This window comes from Macrobrachium nipponense, chromosome 3 (assembly GCF_015104395.2).
Source record: "Macrobrachium nipponense isolate FS-2020 chromosome 3, ASM1510439v2, whole genome shotgun sequence".
Classification (NCBI taxonomy): domain Eukaryota; kingdom Metazoa; phylum Arthropoda; class Malacostraca; order Decapoda; family Palaemonidae; genus Macrobrachium; species Macrobrachium nipponense.
Window position 1 is genome coordinate 113,368,764 of NC_087202.1, and position 19,614 is coordinate 113,388,377.

Here is a 19,614-nt window from a genome sequence, read left to right on the forward strand (position 1 = left end):
GTTTGTTTGATATATATTGCCATATATTCAGATGATAACGTCACTGTCCGTCCTGATTTCATTCCCATCCACTGGACGGTGGTTCGATCCCCTTTGGTACATATATGAAAATATATCAATTCTGAGGTAGAGCGAATTAGATATTAAAGGACATGTGTAGCTCGAATGATATATATGAATCACGGTGATGTGATAATTATTCATGCTACACACATGTATATATATTGTGCCTGAAATGTTATAGGTAACTCTCATCCTCCCCTTTTTTTCTTTTTTTTACCACCTTTCACTCAAACTAAAATTCGCTTTCATTTCCTACTCAGCACTCTCCAACTAGGCTGAGTCTCACTACTATAAAACATTCTCTCCCACTGATGGGTACCATAAGGTTCAAAGGGGTTGCAATCCTGCCTGTCACCCTATTTCCCTTCTACAACTAACTGCCAAAAGCACTGTTTTTGTATCTTTACAGATAATCCAGTTACAGGCTGGTCTAGGAGCAAGAGCTCATGCCAGCACAAAGCTGGCTTAATCTTCAACAACAACAACAACAACAACATTGGAATTCAGTCCCTCAGCAGTCATCGCTGGATAATGTCCCGTGGATCTGGACGAAACGTCGCGTTGGAGAGAGAGAGAGAGAGAGAGGAGAGAGAGAGAGAGAGAGAGAGAGAGAGAGAGAGAGAGAGAGAGAATTGTATAAGCAATAATAAACCAAAATGACTCAACCGAAATTTAACCATGCCCTTTGGTGCATTGCTCACCAATCTAAGCAACAACAAGAAAGCCGTCATCGGAAAAATGGATAAGACTCTCTACAAAATTAATAGTGCTGAAGCAGCAACCATTTTTAACAAAACCTGTCCACGAGAGGGTCTCCTTCCGAAATAATAATAATAATAACATCGAGAACAGAGCACTGGGGCAATATCTGAAAACCAGTGAAGACGAGTGGCTAAAGAGTGCATGGGAAGAAGGGACTGATAAAAGTAGGACGAAGACCAGAAAATATACAGATAGGAGAATGACAAACAGAACAAGAGGACTGGCACAACGAACCAATGGCACGGACATACATGAGACAGACTAAAGAACTAGCCAGCGATGACACATGGCAATGGCTACTGAGGGGAGAGCTCAAGAAGGAAACTGAAGGAATGATAACAGCAGCACAAGATCAGGCCCTAAGAACCAGATATGGTCAAAGAACGATAGACGGAAATAACATCTCTCCCATATGTAGGAAGTGCAATACGAAAAATGAAACCATAAACCACATAGCAAGCGAATGTCCGGCACTTGCACGAACAGTACAAAAAGAGGCATGAGTTCAGGTGGCAAAAGCCCTCCACTGGAGCCTGTGCAAGAAACATCAGCTACCTTGCAGTAATAAGTGGTACGAGCACCAACCTGAAGGAGTGATAGAAAACGATCAGGGAAAGATCCTCTGGGACTATGGTATCAGAACAGATAGGGTGATACGTGCAAATATACCAGACGTTACGTTGATTGACAAAACCGAGAAGAAAGTATATCACTCATCGATGTCGCAATACCATGGAACACCAGAGTAGATGAGAAAGAAAGGGGAAAAATTGGTAAGTATCAACACCTGAAGATAGAAATAAGAAGGATATGAGATATGCCAGTAGAAGTTGTACCCATAATCATAGGAACACCAAACACGATCCCAAGATCCCTGAAAAGGAATCTGGAAAAACTAGATGCTGAAGTAGCTCCAGGACTCACGCAGAAGAGTGTGATCCTGGAAACAGCTCACATAATAAGAAAAGTGATGGACTCCTAAGGAGGCAGGATGCAACCCGGAACCCCACACTATAAAAAAAAAAAAAAAAAAAAAAAAACAGACGAATAGGAGGAATGTGATAGAGAGAGAAAAAAATAATATACAAAATAGTACATTCGAAGATTTACAGTAGGAGAGATGAACAAAAGTAGGTGGTCAAGGGAAATGGAAGCTTAAACTTTATACCGAGGTCGAAATCTTTTTTTCCTTTATCACCGCCTCCCCACTTTTTTTTTTTCTTTTTTTTGTGCATGTGAGATTTTCCAAGGAAATCGAGACCCGAGTGTTCCGAGTCTAATGGAGTCAGACCGGCCGTCTTTTCAGAAACTTTTTTTTTAATGTAATTCCATAGAAATCCTCGGAAGTTTTTTTTAGTCTTTCTCATTATTTTTTAAATATGATATGGAGGTCATATGTGAATAGGGTAATGATGCTAATTTTAAATGACAATACTTGCAGGGATGGCTAAGTAGTATAATGGTATACCATAAACAAAATGTGGATATTATTATATAATACAAAGTAACACACACACACACACACACAGTAGAGCACTAACCAAACTAATCCCCTATAGCCTCAGCTTATCTAACCTTGGAAAAGCAATTTCTGATACAAAACATTGGACTTCTAAGATGTCTTACTTTTTTCTGTTATTTAATTTGTGATTTTATATTTATCTTCTATCATTTCAACCCGAGGCCGAAGGTTCCATATGTTAGGGGGGGGGGTGGGGGGGTCAAGGGACCCCATTTAACTGAAGGAGAGAGCTCCTATACCTATGGTAACGCGATCTTCCTTTGTTACAGCCACTGCCTGCAAATCCCTGTAGCTAGCTGAAAATCAATCATTAAATTTTAGGCGAATTCAAACTCTCGCTATACAAAAAATATAATCTTTATTTCCCCAAAATAGCTAACATGAAAATGAAATAGGATGAATAAAAGAAATCCCAAAAAATCATTAAAACACCATTACTCTTCTTTCTACGTAAACATCTAGGTTAGAACTATCCCCACTTATCATCAATGTCAAATAACTCCCTGAGTATCAAATAAATGTCAGATAAAAGTCTAGAGAATTCATTGTTCGGTAGCGACAACCGAATCCATCCTGAAAAAGAAACCACAATTATCAGACACTGAAATACCTCAAGAAATGAAATGGATAAATATCCTATAAATCTTTCCAAGTGTTTCTCTACGCTTCCCCACTCACAGCATCTAAAATCAATGTCACTGTTCAAGGTTTTCAAAGTCTTACTTTCACGTTCCCTTCTGATGGACCTTCTAGCCCCTTCCAGGCTTTTGGGTCACCACTGACAGATGCTTGTCTAATGAATCGATAAGGTTCCATACTGGGGTTATATCTGGCCTCTTTTGCCCTCACGGACATATGCACTTACATTTACTAATGGACGTACGAATGTGCGCACGCTGTCTTCTCTGTTTCCGTGTAAGTGCGTTTTCCATTTCACGTGAACTCACTTGACCTCTGACTTCACAGTTACCTGATCTTTCCGCTATTCAGGTCATTTGCGCGCCTGCAGTCTCCCTGGTGCGATTGGAGTGTTATGACTTTTGTCTCATTTCCTCTTATCCATATTCAACTTTTTTTTAAAGAATAATGATGGGAAAATTCATCCCTTCTTTTTCCAAAAAAAAAAAAAAAAAAAAAAAAAAAAAAAAAAAAAAAGAGAGAGAGAGAGAGAGAGAGAGAGAGAGAGAGAGAGAGAGAGAGAGAGCTGAATACCTAAAGTTCTGAAAAGCCTTTTACAACACGACTCTCTTTTTATTTTAATTTAGTTCGAAAAGCTCTTCCTATCTTATTTTCCATTGACTCAAATTTCTCTATCTGGTCAGTTAGGAGAGAAATGGTTTCGACAGCCTCGTCTGTCTCTGAGTTCAGTTAGATGACAATGGCTCTTTCTCATCAACAGCCTTAAATGACAGTAATTCTTTAGCAATTAGTTTCCCCCTTTGAAAATCCGACTTATATTCTCTCTGACCGTTTCTGCAATCTTATTGGGAGGTTAATCGCCCACCTGATGGATACCATCTTGTATTACGGCCAATTCTAACTTGGCCAAACACACATACACACACATACACGCTCACACACGCACACGCACGCTCAAGGGCCCGCACAGAAAAGAGAGAAATCTCCCGACGACAATCTGAGGGAAAAATCTGGCGATGCGTCCAAAATACCATCTTTTTTCCGCCCAGTCCCTCTGGGGATCGCTCAAGCCTCCTTCTGATTTAAATGTTCCTCTCGATATCACCTCCAAGATCCATTACTCTTCTCTCTCTCTCTCTCTCTCTCTCTCTCTGTCGTCGTCTCCTCCTTCTTTGTCTCCTTACTTCGAGACAGACGCCGTTCAGAGCAATGTCTTTTCCCATTGCAAATCATTCGCTGACAAGTTTCTTTCCACTCTTTTTGTTTCTTTAGGTTTTAACAAATAAATTTTTTTTACTGAACTTCGTTTGTGTGTGTATGTATGTATGTATGTATGTATGTATGTGTATATATATTTATATATATGTATATATATATATTATATATATATATATATATATATATATATATATAATATACAAATATATATGCATATACATCTATTATACACAATTACAAAACACAGGAAAAAGCGGTTTACTTAAACACAGTTTATATAAAAAAAAGGGAAAAAAAAAAAAAAAAAAAATATAGTATATATATATATATATAATATATATATATAATATATATTATATATATTAAGGTATTATATATATGTATACGATTACACGACGCAGTAAAACCTGATTGTGAACATTAAAAGAAATTCAGGAAAAAAGGTATTTGGAAAAATTGTTGAATACAGTTGATTTCCTCTCCTGGTTTCCCGTCAGTGGCTAGCAGAGAGAGAGAGAAGAGAGAGAGAGAGAGAGAGAGAGAGAGAGAGAGAGAGAGAGGTGGAAGAGCGGGCCGAACGCGAAGCATTCCCGTAAATTAGTGTCGATTCCAGGGGTCCCATTTGGGGTATTAGGACCCGTCCGGTAACAATAACAATGCCTTTTGAATACTTCTTTTCCCTCCTTTTCACGTCATGGGGTATTTGCTTTGCCTTTTCTTCCGAATGGCTTCCACAAGGGGGAGAAAGGAGCGGCGAATTCACTTCCTGATGTGCTGGGAGATGGACAGAACGAGAGAGAGAGAGAGAGAGAGAGAGAGAGAGAGAGAGAGAGAGAGAGAGAGGACAGCCTGTCGAGGGTAAGGACTGAAACGAGACTTTGTTTTTGTTTTCTGTATCACTAACTTTTTAAAAATTTGGTGTTATTACAATAATGAGTTATCGTAAGGAATCTGGCAATAATCGATAATAGCAAGGAATCTGACATTAATCAATGATCACAAGGATGTCTGCCAATAGTCAATTATCGTAAGGAATCTGCCAATAATCAATTATCGTCAGCAGTGTGCCAATAATCAGTTATCGTAAGGAATCTGACAATATTCAGTTATTGTAAGGAAGCTGACATTAATCAATAATCGTAAAAAGTCTGACATTAATCAAGGATCGCAAGGAATGTGCCAATAATCAATTTTCGTAAGGAAGCTGACAATAATCAATTATTGTAAGGAATCTGCCATTAATCAATAATCGTAAAAAGTCTGACTATAATCAATGATCACAAGGAGTCTGCCAATAATCAATTATCGTAAGGATTCTGACAATAATTAATTATCGTCAGGATTCTGTCAATAATCAATGATCGCGAGGAATCTGCTAATAATCAATTTTCGTATGGAGTCTATCAATCAGTCATCGTAAGGAGTCTGCCAATAATCAATTATCGTCAACAGTCTGTCGATAATAAATTATCGCAAGGAGTCTGCCAATAATCAATTATCGTCAACAGTCTGCCAATAATCAATTATCGTAAGGAGTCAACATAATCAATGATCGCAAGGAATCTGCCACTAATCAATTTTCGTAAGGCATCTGAGAAAGTTTTTTCTTTCACGTCAGAGTACCTGGAGATGTTTCCAGAAGGGCAAACCTGTTACATATGTTTTACTGAACTACGTAACAAGACGCAAAAGTGGCTTCAAGCCACATTTTTTTACTAGTCTCAATTTAAAAAATTTCATTAGCCTCTTTTGCAATAGTTTCATAATATTCTTCCATTAGCTTACTGGAATATTCGTAGACAATTTGAAAATGATGAGCCGTGGTTGTCATTCAACTCCTATTTCACCTTTTTAAATAAAATTGACATAACCCGCAGCAATAAAAAAATTATTTTTCACAAAAATAAAAAACTCGGTTTCCGATGTGCCTGTGAGTTTCTACATATTCACCATTTAATTCCCATCTCTTCTAGTTTGTGGCAGAAGGATTTGTACTTTTCTCCATTTTTTCTACAACCAATTTTCATTATCGGTAGTGGCTCCAGGGCTAAACATGGAACGATGCATTATTCATTGATATATTTATGAAGTAGGACTTCGGGAAACTTGACAGCTTAGGTACTCCGTTTATCTACACCAGGGGTTTTCCATCTTTTTCTCCCCCCGTACCCTTTCGGGCATTTGTAATGTCAGTAATGTACCCCCTTCACTATGTATAACAAAACCAACTCAGAAAAACATTCCATTGTGTATATTTGCAGGTACTGTACAGAGGGGAAGTAAGTACATAACTCTCCAGACGTAACCAATAATATTGTAAATATAAAGAATTCCATAAAAAAGAAACAGACAATTTTTTATAGGTATTCACATCTGTCTTTGCAGTAATTTTCAAGGTTATGGTACTGAGCAGCAAAACCAAAATGCATTATTATTACATCAGCTGCAAAGATAGTTAATGAAATGGCTGAAACTGTTTTGCATTAACTATCCTAGTTGGCCGAGGAGCGGTTTTTGCTAAAGCACATCGAAGGTCGGCATGTACTACAGCCATTCGAGAGACAAGGGGAGCGCGTGCCCCCTGACAAACCTTTGGCGTACCCCCTGGGGCACACGTACCCCAGGTTGAAAACCCCTGATCTACACAGAAGGCTCATCAGGAGGCCATCGAAGCTTTATAATTAATTATTATTATTATTTATTTATTTTATTATTATTATTAATTTTATTTATTATTATTATTATTTTATTAATTGTATGCTTGGAAACAGACCTTCCTTTCAAACAAGTTTTATTAAAAATAATGGCAGAATTCACAGAATTATTTTGTACAAATATTCTTTTCAATTCTTCCTTAAGAATTTGCCCCTTTCAAGGCACGCCGGTTTATAAAAGAGCTGTCCCAATGTTTTCTGTCCCCGATGAAACATTGGACGTCTTTAATAATACCAGCGTTGGCCTGAAAGGCAAATCATAAGGAGAATTGAAAGAAATATTTGGTACAAAATCAATTCTGTGAATCTGCCAATTAATTTTTAATAAATATTTTATTATTATTATATTTATTACTATTTATTAATTATTTTATTTTTTTCAGTAGATGAAACCTATTCACATGGAACAAGCACACCAGAGGGGCCATTGACTTGAAATTGAAGCTTCCAAAGACTGTAGGTTTCAACCTCCCACCGCAGACCCCACACTTCACCAGTAGCTGATCATGACACAGAGCCAGTGATTTTTCATTGTCCTGGGGGAGACGCGAACCCGCAACATCTGAGTGGCATGCCACGGCACTAACCACTATACCAGCTTTACTTCCATATGTGAGAGCTGGCTCAACAGTACCTTCATACATCACGAAATAGACCTCTGTATGTATGCATGTAATTATGCTTTTCGCAAATTGTTAGGCGTTACACCAGAGTTCACGAGACAATTATTCGGAGTAAAAACCTCTGGTGGTCCTAAACGATAATTTCCAAATTTATAACGACGAATTTTACGCGTCAGCAATTTGCTTCAAAAGATATGTATCAGCAACGTGTAAGAACATTTCAAAAAATTTCAAATACATCGCAGACGATCCAATGCTTGACGTTCGTGCTAAAATTGCTTAAAAACACTTATGATCGTGTAAAAAAAAAAAAGTACATCTTAGTTTAAACAGACCACTGAGCTGATTTAACAGATCTCCTAGGGCTGGCCCTAAGAATTAGATATTTTCACGTGGCTAGGAACTCATTGGTTACTTAGCAACGGGACCTACAACTTATTGTGGGATCCGAACAACATTACATTGAGAAATTAATTTCTCACCACCTGAAACAAATTTCTCTCACTCCACGTTGGCATAGCGGGTAATCGAACTCGGTACTACCGAATCGGTAGGCAGGCACGTAAAGAACTCGTCCAATAAGGAACTGATCTGGTGGAATTCCCTTCGGGCAAGTAGTTCTCATGACGCGTCAAGCTAAGGAGAACAGTGATTTCGAATATTCCCTTGATATGAAAAGAAGCGACGAAACTAACCTGTTACCGGATGAATCTTGGGGCAGATTGGAGGATCACTCAACGAAACACTGTACTATGATAGATTCACATCAACCGTGCATTTGATGTATAGGCCAGTCCCTTACGACGCTCCTGATTGGCTATTGATAAACCAATCACAGGGCTGGAAACTCTCAGTCTCTCTCTCGAGTTCACATAGGCAGGATGTATGTTCCACCTCTCCTGAAGGATACTTGTGAAAGACGTATCCCTAGGAGAGGTGGAACATACATCCTACCCATGTGAACTCTCGAGAGAGACCGAGAGTTTCCAGCCCCGTGATTGGCTTATCAACAGCCACTCAGGAGCGTCGTAAGGGACTGGCCTAGACATCAAATGCACGGTTGATGTGAATCTGCTATAATACAGCGCCTTCACAGCAGCAGGCAACAGGGCAGCATACTGAAGACTAGCCTTGACAAACAAGCATATACTTCCTGCAAAGATGCAAACGATATAAAATAAGAGAGACATGTGCTGTGAATATTAAATGAGAGCGAGAGAAAGTGATACTTTAAATAGTTGATTGTTTCAAGTGAGGTTTCTGAAAATATGATCAAACTGAATACTTTTTTAATAATGCCAGTGTTGTGGTTCGTACGTATTCTTCCAATAGTTCCATTATACATTCATAGATTTCTACACTGAGAAGAGCTTTAATTATATTTTCATTGAAGCAGGCTTTTTTTTTTTTTTTTTTTGCTTTGTATTCACTATGATAAGAATGCACATAATATTATACAACATATTTAACGGGCTATTGTTCCTAGCTATGCATATATGACTGTCTTCTATTAGACCAATTCTCACAGATCGGAAATCGCAAAACACAAAACTAACAAAAAATGAAATCCATATGTTCTGATTTCAGGGTAAGACAGACAAGAAAGAGAAGCTTCATCCAAGAACAAAAACTGCTAAAACAAGTAACAGAGAGAGAGAGAGAGAGAGAGAGAGAGAGAGAGAGAGAGAGAGAGAGAGAGAGACTGTCTAAAGCAGCGTGAGTCTAGCGAGATTCCAACGCACCTGAGATCCACCGACGATGATAAACAACCTCCTTACGCGTACTATATATCCATTTTAACTACGCAGCGAACTTGCGTTAATTGATATATACTGCACCGTTCCAAGAAGGGAAAGGGGAGAGGAGGAGGAGGATGAGGAAACCCATGAGACTAGGGAAATATACATACGAGTGACTTGCAAAAGGGAAGTTCACATACAAATCTTTCCGATTCCTTGGCGAGAAACAACATTTTCCAATAACATTATAACATATTTACTGAAATAGTGTAAAACATATCTTCGGTGCAGTTAGTAATATCACGTTACTGACACTGCACTGATACAAACGACAAACATGTCGGCGATCCAATGCCTCTGATACAGTGAACCTGTATCTGACATAAAAATATGAAGGTGCTAAAGTCTAGTACTAATTAGGAAACCAGAGAGCTTGATTGTAATGCTATAAAGATGATTAAAAGCAACGCCAACCCTCATCTTGCTCGTAATTTGTATCAGACGACGTTACAAATGCTAGATTGTTCTACCTCAAGAAAAGAAAAAAAAGGACTAACGGCTTCTTAGTGTAACGATTGATATAGCAAGACATGCCACGATAAACATAACAGGTATATAACATCTGCGTGGAGTGACAAAAAAACGGACAGGATCAAGAATGAAAGAATAAGAAGAACTACTCAGGTCATAGAATTATCGAAGAAGGCCCAGAAAAGGAGACTTTAGTGGTATGGCAGTTGGAGAAGGCAGACAGTGGGAAAAGATGCAGAGAACGGGGAGTATAACCTATGGTGATATATTCGCTTCCAATTTTAATAACCAGACTTGGTTGAAAGGTACAGGAAGCAAAGACTATACTGATTACGAGGAGGAATTACTATGACCAGCTACAAACGAAAGTGCGAAAATGACCGATACTCTTTTGCTGCGCGAAGCTCAAATCCTAGGTCAAATATTTTTCTTAAATATCTTTCAAATACATAATAATGTTGTAGAAATTGAATTGTGGAATCTTAAAGTTTCGAGCTTTGCCCTGGGACGTTGAAACATGACCACGAAACCACCTTAATCTTGAAAGAAAGGCTTTCGTGAAGTCTTCACTTTTGGAAAAAAGTATTATGAAGTATGACATACTAATAACAAGGTGAAAGCACTCTTTCAGCGATTAATGATTTGCTTCCCTTTCTTTTTATTTTTTGAAAAAAAAAAGAAAAAAAAATGGGACGAGCTATCTTGTAGGGGAAAGGTGCTATTAACATTGACTGAAAAAAATGAGGTCGAGAAATTTTTTTCTCCGATACTTTTCTATGTAACCGAATAATCGGCTTTACTTTATATATATATATATATATATATATATATATATATATATAATATATATATAGATATAGATATATATATATAGATATATATATAGATATATATATACTCTATATAGATATATATATACACATATAATAAGTAGGTGAATATGCATGTACATATGATATATACACACATTTATATATATAGTATATATATATATATATTTATTTATATATATACTATATATATATATATATATATATTATATATATATATATATATATATATATATAATGTGTGTGTGTGTGTGTGTGTGTGTGTGTGTGTGTATGTGTGTCTTGATGGGTCTTTTCAAGATTATACACACACACACACACACCATAAAGACACTATTCACACGACCAAAAACTATATATTTCGAAAGACAGACCCCCTGTTCCTAATCGCTGGTGAATGTGGCCAGTTGGTACATGACAAGAGTATTTATGTGGCACACACGGGTGTGGAAATATGACGCTGGTGGTGTGTAGAAGTCAGTTGATCCGGGATTATTAATGACTGATGGAAAGGGGTCATCCCCTTGTGTTTTGGTCCTGGGGAACTCCCACCTGTGTCGAGTCTGATGGGCGTAATCCGCTGGAACCCTTGCTTGAGAATAGGCCTTTCGATTAGTTCGTCGGTAATATGCAATTTTCTATGTTCTGACAGTCATATTATTATTATTATTATTATTATTATTATTATTATTATTATTATTCAGGAGATGAACTTTTTTCATTTGGAACAAGCCCACCACTGGGGCCATTGACTTGAAATTTAAGCATCCAAAGAATATGGTCTTCATTCATTCGAAAGAAATAACAGGAGGTAAAGGGAAATACAGAAAGAAGAAGTCAGTTAATTAGGAAAACAGATAAATTAACAAATTGATAAATAAAAAAACTGTTAGTTTGACTGATGATGGAGGATTCCAGACTACTTTCGAAAATCAGCTTGGTCCAACTCCAATTTTGGGCATGGCCACTATCCCCCCTCATATGCACCGATATCCCCGAGCTCTCTGAAGCATATCGTACTGATCTTTTAAGCTCCATTAATCTTTGGGAAATGGATCTGCCTGTCTCCTCAACGTAAATAGCATCACAATTACTGTATGAAACTTTATGAACACAGGCTAGAGCCTTTTTTTTTTAAATTATAGATTAGTGAGTGGACCTGTGATGGATCTGTCATACCGAAAGATAAATAGACTTTGATTTGAGGTGTTCAATGACTTTTTTTGATATTCTCTACAAAGAATTTTAACATTGTCGTTAAAATCTACATGTTTGGTAATACCAGGACCTCTGCAACATATTTTGTTCGCTTCATGGATGACTGTCTCCCTGATGTATTCTGGGTAAAGAAATTCCCTCGGATGTTGAGGGATCGTATCAGAATCTTTGTCTAGTTGCCCTGACGGACATAATACCTAATCCCTCTGAGAAACAGAGTTCAGCCAACCAAGATCTTGACCGAAACCTCGTGATAACTTAGGGAGTACTAAATACAAGCAGCAGCGGAAGTACTAAGCTTCCTATAAACTTCGAAGGCGTATCTGTTCTGTTATCTTATAGGAGTACGTCTAGTACAGACAATTTACCCTCCTTTAAATTTAACAAACGGGACTCGCGAATTTAATATTTTAAAAAATTAACTGATGTCTCCCCAGCCATTCCCCCGAATATAAAGGTTTATGTACGTATCTAGGTCAGATCATATTCATGACTTGATAGATGATCAAAAATTGAAGATTACGTTAAAAGACGTAAAAGCACACACAAGCGCGCGCATACACACAGACACACACACACACATATATATATATATTATATATATATATATATATAATATATATATATTATATATAACTTATACATATGCATAAACAAATGTGTATTTATATACATATATGTATGCACATATACATATATGTGTATGTGTGCATAAATGTACACATATACACGCATTTGTACCTAGCGTTGAGGATACCAGTCGTTGTCTGCTTGCTCCTGCTTTCTCTCTCTCTCTCTCTCTCTCTCGTTCCTGGGCGAATGCGAGGGAATAAAACCACCAGCCGGGTGGTGGTGGTGGCGGCAGTAGTAGTAGTAGTAGTAGCCGTAGGATTACCGACTTTTTGACGGCTCTTTTATGATGCTCCCGTGATGAATATGTTGATAGCCTCCCTCCCTTTATACGGCCGTGAAACTCTGTGTTCTATAAAAGCGCGCCGCAGACTTGTGTTCTTATTACAGTTGCTGGAATAAATTAGCCCGCTCCTCGTTGATGATTCCTTCTTCTTCTCTCTCTCTCTCTCTCTCTCTCTCTCTTTCTTTCTCCGTGCTTGCTTTGAGAGCACGCTGGCTGGGAAGTTGTAGGACGAGTGCTCCAGTGGTGTCAAGAACTACGATTAAGTCATAGAGTGATGTCGTCAGGCATTCTATTTTAATCCAATATCCGTTGCCGTTTGTATATATATCTGCACATACATATATACATACATTCATACATACACACACACATATATACACATCATTATATATATAATATATATATATATATATATATATATATATATATATACTATATATATATATATACTATATATATCTATCTATATACCTATATAGATATATATATAGATATATATAGATCTTTATATATATATACCGATATATATATTTATAGAATATATATTAATATATAATATATATAATATATGAATAATATATGATATATAATAATGCATATATAATACAAACACACAAACAAACACACACACACATATATATAATTATATATATTAATTATATATATATATATTATATAATATATAATTTATAATAATATGTATAGAGAGAGAGAGAGAGAGATACTCCACATCCGTAGTCCAGTTCAGTAGTAACGTTAGATTATACCGAAACTGTTTTAGAGACCAAAGGGTGATTTCTCTGGCGCCAAATCCCACCGCGATACCATTAAACTTTGCGTAATTCGCCTTGTCGGCTCTATTAATTATTCAATCCAGTATCGGATGGCTCGCAAAAGTTTTAAAAACGTTGAAGGCATCATTCTTTATATATGTTGTTGGGAAAACAATCAGGTAAAGTTTAAACACGGCGGCCTTTTCATAACGACATCGGTATCTGTAATTTTCAATTTGCTGTATTTGTTAAGGAATGGAATATAAAATTTAGGCGCCAAAGGTTTTAAGCGCTGGGACCTATGAGGTTATTCAGCGCTGAAAGGGAAATTGAAAGGAGAACGGTTTTAAATGCCTAACAGGAGGAAAACCTCAAAGCAGTTGCACTATGAAACAGCTGTTAGGAGAGCGCGGAAAGTAATACGGAAGACAGAGAATATGAACAGGGGTACAGTAAAGGGAATGAAAGCGGTTGCAGCTTGGGGTCGAGGGGACGCTGCACAGAACCTTATGTAACGCCGACGGTGCACCGCGTAAGGTGAACTGATGGCACTAACCTCCGGGGTATCGTATCTATAATTCTGTTCACTTTTTTGTGCCTCCTTTAAGCAGGAATTCCTAAAAATAAAATATTTGGGTGTAAAATCGAACCATGAAAATATTGTACAATTAAACTGATGAATCTGATTCTTTACGTCAACTACAGACGACCTCATTTCCTTATTCTTAGTAATGTCAAGTCTTAAGTTCTTAAGTCTAAACTACTTTTATTTGTATATTAAGAGTGATGATCAAGAGACCGAAGGTCTACGAACGTATTTGACATCAGAATGCTTCTCTTCTACTCTCATAAACCCAAATATTCGTTCAACGTCAACCTTCTTTTTATCCAACTCTGTTTCCTGAAATTGAACTCACCAACCAACTGTACTGGTTGAAGTACGTGGTCACATCCTTTTGTATACCGTAAGGAATTTGGTGCTATCATACGGCATTATTTTTTAAGAAATTCTGACATAATTTGCCGATATTTATATAAATACTAATGTATTTTATTCGAGCTACAAAAGTGTCCTTTAATATTCTATTCGCACTACCTCGGAATTCATATATTCATATATGTAAACCGAAGGGGAATTTTTTAGTTAGTAATAATTTCGTCTTCTCGTGGGATCGAACCACCGTCCAGCGGTCGAAAAATTATTATCTATTAATAAATTCCCCTTCCGTTTAACATATATCAAATATGAATTCCGAGGTAGAGCGAATTAGATATCAAAGGACATTTGTAGCTCGAATAATTTATATGAATCACGGTGATGTGATAATTATTCATACTATATACACACACATATTATATATATATATATATATATATATATATATATATATATATATATAATATATATATATATATATATATATTATATATATATAACCAACTTACAAGAAGGCTAGTTCTTGTCTCCTTACGTTTTGTTTTTTTAAACTCCGGTCCTCCTGAAAAAGAACTTCACTCTTGCTACAGGTCATCTCAACCTTTCGTTATGTGAGTCTTCATCTATTCATACCAGTTCTTTCTTCTGGGCTCATTCTCAGTCAAGTCTAGATTAACGTTCAGATCCCAGGTTACTTCTAGACCTCTTTTGCTAATCACTGTGGACGGAGAAGAGAGAAAAAGATGGTGAATAGGAGGTATTTCTTATACACTTTTTTTTAATTCAATCATTTTTTCGATTGAGTTTCCTGCTCTACGTACTCCTTCTACCGAAGTCAGCACATTGTTATTGAAAGCTATCCTCAACATTTTGCTATAGAAAAAAGGACATTGGATATCCGGTAGTTCTTTACAAATATATGGAACTTATTCTATCATTCCCCATATTTGCTCAAAATAAGCCAAGAGATTATCATTCAGGAGGTTTTTCTTTTTGTTATAAAAAGGGTAGGAGGGACATAATTTTTCGTTATATAACATCTTCATTACACTTTCTCTCTCTCTCTCTTCTCTCTCTCTCTCTCTCTCTCTCTCTCTCGTCTCTCTCTCTCATCTCCGAGAGATGCTCCATCTCTCTGGGACACTGTGCTCTCTATCTCCTCTCCCCTCGACATCTCTCTCGGTCACCTCAAGAGCTATTTGGAAGGGGAAGGTCGGTGTCGGTCCCTCTCTCTCCCCCGCTCCTCTCTCCTCCTCTCTCTCTCCTCTTTCCGCCTCTCCCTCTCTCTCCCTCTCTCCTCTCACTCCTCTCTCCTCCTCTTTCTCCGTCTCTCCTCCTCCCTCCTCTCTCACTCATCTTCCCTCTCTTCTCACTGTCTTCCATCCTCTTCTTCCTCTCTTCCCTCTCTCCTCTCTCTCTCTTTTTTTTCTCCCTATGGACTTCGTATATCATCTCTTTAAGTGATAATTTAAAAGTCGAACTGATGTTAAAAAAAATATGGATTTTTTCATACTAGTATATCTCACGATGACTGGAAGTTTACCAGGACTCAAAAGTGCTTATCGATTTTCTCTTTTATTTTCAGGTCACTTACTGAAATTTTATTTCTGGTCAACAATTCTTTTATTTCAGCTCCAGATAAAAAAGACGTAGATCAATAACCCGGTATATTTTCATGGTAGGTGAACTGAAAGAAAACTTCAACGTCTCTTCAGACAATCACGACGGGTCATCATCATTGATCCCGCACGGCAAAAAAATCCTCCCAAACGAGATCTGATAACTTATCTGAACGGCCGCCTTCATTCACAATACTCAAAGCCGCAAACGCACACACGCGCTTACGAGGAGGAGTCCCGTACCGTAATGGAAAAACCGTGTCAAGTACTGTATTATTTTTATGGAACCTCTAAACGGGCCGGGGGAGGACGGGGTAGGGCCGGGTTGCAGTCATGGTCGGTACCTCCCCCCCCCCCTCCCCCCCCCCACACACACACACGATGCTGAGAGAGATGGAGAGAGGAGAGGGGAAGGGATGTACTCACAGCCCCACCCCGGCCCCCCAACCCCAACATTGGCCGGCACAACGCAGCGAGAATGTGATCTTTTTATAAGCAGGCCTTTATATGGCACTTATGTGGCCTTTTTGTTTTGCTTCTCTCCGAGGTGAATGGGCCCCGTTTTGGGAGAAGGCCAAATAAGTAGCATCTCCAGCTGCAGGGGGTTTTCCTTGGTTAAATACTCACTCTCTCTCTCTCACACACACACACGTGCCTACTGCTAAACACGCATTGTTGGTCCGTGTTTATAAACACTGAAGAAAAAAAAACCATGTTTATAACAACGGAGAAAAAACAGTGTTATAAACACTGGAAAAAAACCGTTTTTATAAACATTAAAGGAAAAAATCGTGTTTATAAACAAAGGAAAAAAAATAATCTCTGAAAATCCTCTATTACAGTGAACCACTGTTCTCTTTTACACTGATTAAGTACATGTTAATGTTTTCATGCAATTAAAAATCTACAGATGACGCTAGACTGCGTTGTTATAATTCAGTATAAAAAAAAAATTAAAATATCTATTCACTGACGTGGTCAGTCTGAGTTGCATTAATTTTACACACACACACAACACTCATACATATATATATATATGTATATATATGGAAGCAAGTACACTCTATTATGTTTTTATTTTTTTACCTTACTAAAATCATTAGATGGGATGTGGACGCAGCTATTTTCACATTTATTTTTACTTTTGAGGTGAAAAAAAGAAGTTGGAAATAAATCCGAACTTCGAACGCACGCATTACTTATTGGTGATGACCTTTAAAATATTTTTCTCTGGTTATAGATGATCGTCATTATATAGATTTTATTAGATACAAATCGACCGTGAATAACCTTTATTACTTCTCTAGTAACAAAACCATCATACATACTGCGTCACATGGTAGATTATGATAGATTACTACAATATTAATTTAGTTATATACTATTTCATTGTTTTAGCAAAGATGCGGAACATTTTTAATTACAAAAAATATTGACTAAAATACAGAAGAATAACTCTACTGTAAAATTCCTTTCGTTTGGAACTGAACTACATTTCTGAAACCCGAGTAGAGTAATATATACGGAATCAATTATTTTTTTTCATACACACACGCACGCACACTAACACACACGTATATATATGTGTGTGTGTGTGGTTGTAGTATGTATTATACTATATTATAATATATATTTATATATATATACTATATATAATATATATATATATATATATATATATATATGCTATATATATATATATATTATATATATATACAGGGTGGGCCAAAAGTAGCCTCACAGTTAAAACAGGTAATACGCAGTAGCATTTATTTTTTTACAAACAATTAAGTAGCACTGTTGTGTGCATTTGTCTTACAATTCAATTGCATTTATTTAGGAACATTTAATCTCTCAAGTGCTCAAAATGGCCGCCTTCAACGTTGCAGCATTCTTCATATCTGCTACTTAATTGTTTTGTAAAAATAAATGTACTGCGTATTACCTGTTTTAACTGTGAGGCTACTTTTGGCCCACCCTGTATATATATATATATATATATATATATATATATATATATATATATATATATATATATATATATATATATTAGTTATAGCGCTTGCTGTCAACACTAAATTCTCAGGCAAGATTTTTTTTTAGTAAATCAACATCCTAAGCCATAAAATAAAAAAATCCTTAAAGGAAAACTACTTGAACGAAAACAACAGAAATATGATTTTGGAAAACTTGGCGATGGACAAACGGCTGCGTCGAAAATCGTGAGCGCATCGTCTATTCAAATTATCCGAAGGTTCACGAGACGAATAAAGTATTAAAATGTCACCTTGTGTCAGCAAGTTAACACATGAATTCCTGGAGAACAATTCAGGTCCAAAGGAATATATCTTGCATTCAATAGATTCATAAAATCACGTAATGGTTATATTTTCACCCCAGACTATTACGTTACACCTAAATAGTTGTTCCCGTTGGTAGAGCGGTTAGTCTCGTGGCATACCCTTCAGATGTCGCGGGTTCGCACCTCACCCAGGGCGATGACAAACCGCTGGCTCTGTATCATGATCAATTAATGCTGCAGTGTGGGGTCTGCGGCGGGAGGTTGGAACCAACATTCTATGGAAGTTTCTGTGGGTCTGCGGCGGGAGGTTGGAACCAACATTCTATGGAAGTTTCAATTACGAGTCAATGGCCCCTGTGTGCTTGTTTCGTGTCAAATAATAATAATAAAGATTTGTTTAGTTTTGCAAAAGATATTAAAAGTTAAGTCTTTTTTGTCATTTTGAATAAAAATAAACCCACCTTTTAAAATGCACAAGACCTGCATAGCAAAATCTTTAGTCCTGTCACACGGAAGGTGACGAAGATCTGGTTAACAGCATCTGCTGGCGACTGGGTGAGTTAATGGCGGCCAAACATTGCCTATAAAGGAAATGCTTATTTTCAAATACAATAATTACCTCATAAACTTTAGACTATGATACTAAAACAGCTATCTTGGATGTTCTCCAACAAGGATTTATTTATACCGATCTGTAATTAACCCTACAGTAATATTAAACAGCTGTCATGGATGGTTTCCAAATAAGATTTATTTATTACGATCTGTAATTAACCATACAGTAATTTTAAACAGTTGTCAAGGATGGTTTTCTAAATAGGATTTATTCATTACGATCTGTAAGAAAAAAAAAAATTAACCAATACAAAAGTTTTAAATACTGAACAGCTGTCATGGATGGTCTTAAAAAGGATTTATTATTACGATCTGTAATTAACCAAACAGTAATACTAAACAGCTGTCATGGATGGTCGCCAAATAAGAATAATTTATTACGATCTTCAAAAACCATACACTGATACATCGATCATTCCTCAAAGACCAAGATTAGCATTCATGACTGAATTCGAGTGAAGGAGAATCATTGATGCCCATGTTCCTATACCTCCCTGAAGAATGGATTCTCTGGTTTCCATCGAAGACTCCAGCTATGGTGTCATGAATTCCCTCCTGACATATGAATACCGCAATGCGACGCCCATGGTGGG

The 19,614-nt window shown here is 37.0% G+C and overlaps 1 protein-coding gene across 1 annotated transcript in view; it reads right to left on the minus strand.

The window, feature by feature from the left end:
- Window positions 1-8,329, minus strand: part of LOC135221981 (inversin-like) — a 232,437-nt gene extending 224,108 nt beyond the window's left edge. Inside the window, exon 1 of the mRNA XM_064260078.1 lies at window positions 8,237-8,329. The gene's annotated coding sequence lies outside the window, so the exon portion shown is untranslated. The remainder of the gene's footprint in view (window positions 1-8,236) is intronic.
- Between the last annotated feature and the right edge of the window lie 11,285 nt (window positions 8,330-19,614).